Below are 5,123 nucleotides of genomic sequence, written 5' to 3' on the forward strand. Positions count from 1 at the left end.
AGAGGGAAAACCCTGGTGGGAATGATGCCCACAAGATGATGTACTAATATAAATATTCCTTGTTAGAGGATGAACCCTGTTAGGAGTCTATTACAACATTTAGTATAATGACTCTCTATTAGGAGACACTAAATCCCTATTAGGAGATTCCAACCCTGCTAGGAGTTGTGCCAAAACTATTAGGAGTTGTGATATAATGTATGCAAGAAGAGCTCACTACCCAAACATGCAATTTCAACTACAAGAAGAGCTCATTGCTCAAACAAGTAATTTACTATTATCTTCTTCTTTCCTTTGTCCTATCAACTGAACTAATCACTATCAAACCTTGTAGAATAAGTCATGAACTTTAGATCCAAATACTAAACCTTGGATCACTTAGCAAAATCTTGGCAATGAAGTTTCCTTCACTTCCGCACTGCTCTGCTCAACTTCACATTTCACACTCTCTATTGCTTTCCAATAATTCCAAATCCTTACCAATGATAAAGGAAAATGTCCTTCCTTTATACTGAGTCAATAAAACAATTCCCTAATTCAGTTGTTAGACTTTCTTAATTAATTATTATAGGATCACATTAAGAACATGTTACACTTAGCGATAACCTTAATCTTCCACCTTGCAACTTGAATAGCTTTTTGTACACGCAATATTATGATGAGTGAGCTTAGCCACATAATCCTCAACATGTCTTCTCCATGTCCTCAACCTCGATCCTCAAGATATCAAATTTGCTAAGAGATATAACAAGTTTACCAGAACATGTCTCTGTAAACTCTTTCTCAGAACATACATCACCAAAACTTACATATCTTATTCTAGACTTATCCTTTCTTCTTGCAATTTTAACTGCATATACTAGATACTTAGAGGTATCTCCCATGAGCTTGGGTGGTTATCACATGATCAAGTAGCCATCTGTATCAACTTGATCTTTTCGCTATTGTTCTATTAGATACCATAGAAAATTGCTATGTAGACATAAAACATGCTATGTTAACATCAATGACAAACTCAATCATGAATGTAACATATAATCATAGTAGTACTCCCCCATAGGAATATCATCAACATTCATGCTTCCAACTAATCTTCCAACAATATCCCCAATCTTCTAACAAGTTTACATACTAATCCAAAGTGCACGGGCGCGCACACACACACACACACACACACACACACACACACACACACACACACACACACAGACACACAGAGAGAGTCTCTGGGACTTTACACCATTACTAAGGCTATTGCACTTGTAAAATTCTCTTAGAACTTTTGTTTAGTGCCTTTTGTGATTTATGTTACGTTATTTTCAATGTGTACGTTACTTTGGTTCCCTATTTTCCTTGCTTCACCTAATTTTTCCTAATTAATTTTCTTGAGGCCTTAACCTCAACTATAGAGGACCACAAGGACTATCTTATATGACATATACACCAAAAACATTAGTTTTATCAATTTGAAATTTTGAACAATCGAGGTCTAACTAGTAATTACCTAGTATTTATAGTTTTATTTTTTTAGGTTATGTACACTAGAAATAGTAGCAAGGAATATGAAGTAGACAAATTATGCTCCAGTCTTGTTTCATAAAGATCTGTGATTCTAGATTATGTTATTGCTACTCTTTCTATCATGCTCATGCAAGGATTAATTTAGGAAGGTAGAATAATAGAAAATTGTTGTCTTGATAATATCTTGTAGCATGTCTTTTATTTTATTTGTTGTTCAAAATGTATTTATTTTCAATAAATTTTTAGTCCATTTTCATATGCATAGAACCTTGTAATGTCTTGTTTTGGATTTACCTTAGTTAAGTTTGTAGATACTTTATAATGGGAAGCCCTAGGTGAATATATCAAAATATGACGGTTATATTAATATAGATTCTCTCATGCACAAGATGATAACTAATATCTATTACATTCTTCCCAATTATCATTAATATTATAATCATTATAACCAAGTCTTTGATCTACAGTATAGCTTCATAGAACTTAAATATAGAGTATTTCTAAATAAATAAAAGAGCACACATTCTAACCCAATAATCATCTATGAAAAGCAAAATTTTAGACCAAAAGATTAAGATAGTGTCTCAATAGTAGTGGTGATAAACTCTACTTATAAATGGAATGCTATCTAATATGACTTTTGATGCTGAGCCTGAAAAGATGCCTTGTTAAATTTGGATACAAATTCTAATTAACTATGTTAAAGAGAATATAGTCTTGATTTCTACCTATGAATATTGTCTTGATAAACCACTAAATAAATTATGCTATGGGATTTTTGTCACATAATATAATCTTATACATAGAAAAAATATGAAGTCCCTTCTAATCCTATCCTCTATGATGATGGTCTTTCTTTTACACACATCATACCTCTTATGGAAAGGAGGAGATTCATTCAAAGAGCAACATGACTTCTTCAGCGATTTGGTCTCTTTCTATTCTAATTAATTTCAACTCATTAGAACAAAAGGTTATATTCTAACATGATTCAACTTGATCCTTATTAATATCTTTTGATATAGGTTCCACGAAGAGAGGTTGACTATGTTCTATTTAACTTATCATTAGCTTTATGTTTACAAGTTACCTGACATAAAATTCAAATAACTTTGTCTTGGGTGCCAAGCATGGGTCTAACCAAAGTAAATATATTCTCCATGAAATAACTCAACCTTAATCAGTGGAAATTTGTCTTTCTAAAATAATCAAAGGAAGTTGGCCATATATTATTTTAATTGTTAGAGTAATAAAGTATTTTCTAATTAATTAAATCATATTGATTTAATTATTAAGTCACTTATTATCTCTAGTTTACTTAAGCTAAACTTTGGGCACATCATAATTAATTCTTTTATTAATTATTATAATGCAACCTAGGTTAGTTACCTGTTAGGGTTTTGATCTCCTTTTATAAGGATTGATCTATTTGTATTTTATTAATTCACTTTTGATAATAGCAATCTCTCTTTTTGCTCATTAGGAACGACTCAACTACCTTCATAGTTTTTGCTTCTCTTTCTATGATAGTTGACTCTTGGGAGTTGTGGGGTTGATCTTTCATCAACTTTAAAATGGTATTAGAGCTCCAGATCTTCATGCCCCTATTTTTTTTATGAGAGGTCTGACTTTGCTTTCAGATCTATGCTTTTTCTTTTAGAGTTTAATTTTTCAAATTTATTTTGTATTGAATCTAGGGGGTCATTGATTTTTGGGTCACTTTGAGCCTAAAAAGACATCATAGTTGAGTCCAAAGTGCCCAAAAATCCCTATTTTCATATAAAACTTGTCCAATTTGTGTAAGGAAACTTGGCAACAAAGAATATAACCATTTCCACATAACCCAAAATAGATTTCAAATAAACACGGAATTAAAATCCACATGCAAGAGAATAGACAACATACCCACAAAATGTGACACAAGTTATACCCTGGGAAACCCTCATTGAGGGAAAAACCCAGCCTCCAAAAGCATCCATCACCATGTATTATTCAACAAAAATACCATTTCCATACAACCATGGAAGCCTTCATGGCCATAGCCACAACCGAGAAAACTATGTGAACAAGCATGAATGCACACATCCCATGCCATGCTTTCAACTTTAACAAATGCTTCCTTGGCTAACTTGTCAAGCTTTGTCCCGCTCGACTCTTGCCTTTCTCACTCTTACTCTACAACAACTACCCTTGTGGCTACTTATAAAGTAGCAAGTCCCATAAAACCACCAAGTGGTATTGCATAAACCATGTGCTACCTAACCCACTGACCCCACATTTAATATTGGGCATTTAATTCTTTTCTCCAATATTAAATAATTACATGAAATATTATCACAATGTTACAATATAACTCATCAAGAATATTCTATGGAAATCTTTACATGTTGCACATCCATCTAGGTGGAATATTACATGATAAAATAAAATAATAAAATATAACAATATTATGCAATGTGTGCAAAAGATAATGTCAAATCTATAACCAATCCACTCACAACATCTCAAATAAGTAAATCCATGTAGTATCAAGGACATTCGCAATACATAAATTGATATCCTGCAAGAACAACTCTTGTAACAAGTCTCCAATAGTCTCCAAAATTCTCCACAACCAACAGAGGAAAGAGATAAAGTAATAATCATGTCAGCTCTCACATGACATACATGAACACAAACCAGTGATCACAATATCTAACCAATCTCAAATCCAATGTAAGCAAAACTGAACATCCAAGAAGATAACCAAGACCGGAGAAACCATGCAAATCATAACCTATATCATGTCCTTCTACACACACCTCTAGATGTAAACTATGCAAATATGATCTCCTCCATAAAACCCCAACAAGAAGCCTTAACAACACCCAACAAATACTTCTCTAATCCAAGAGAAATCAGCATCACCACTGTCTCTAAGTATCCATGAGTACCTATAACCAATCAATCCATGCCAACTCGAAATGCAACATAGCAATATCATGAAGTATCTAGCTTATGATCAGTGTACTCAATACCAAGAAAATAAACCAAGATCAATGTCAAAGTTCCAACCATGGCCTCAGGAACATAAACATGACAACATGATCTAACCATCTCAACCAAAAGAGATAACATGCTCCACATGAACATACCATAACACGTCACAACTCTAAATGCGTATCAAGAGTATACCATGACATAATAATGAAACCATCCTCATACCAAGGATAACATGACAAATAAAAGCATAAACCACACCTTTTCTAAGTTTCCTTACAATTGGTATCAGAGCTTGGTTTTGGGCTAGTCATGGGTTCAAATATCCCCGGTGCCTTCCTGACCCGCGTAAGCACCTAGTATGCGTGTTGAGAGGGAGATTGTTGGGTGACGCGATGCACTCCCCTGCCCACAGGTGGTTAATTATGTGGTGTTCCATGTTCACTAATAGTCATGGATTTTAGTGCAACAGAAAATGGGCTCAACAATTTGGACATAGATGGAATCTAAAGAAAAATAATATTGCTTCTAGATTGAGTGTGTTTCCCAATGCAACAATTTTTTAATTTTTGGCACGTAGATTGAGATTTTTTGACACAAAAATTGAAATTTGATGGGCATGC

This window comes from Cupressus sempervirens, chromosome 4 (assembly GCF_028749045.1).
Source record: "Cupressus sempervirens isolate cs-2001-9-10 chromosome 4, ASM2874904v1, whole genome shotgun sequence".
In the NCBI taxonomy this organism is placed as follows: Eukaryota; Viridiplantae; Streptophyta; class Pinopsida; order Cupressales; family Cupressaceae; genus Cupressus; species Cupressus sempervirens.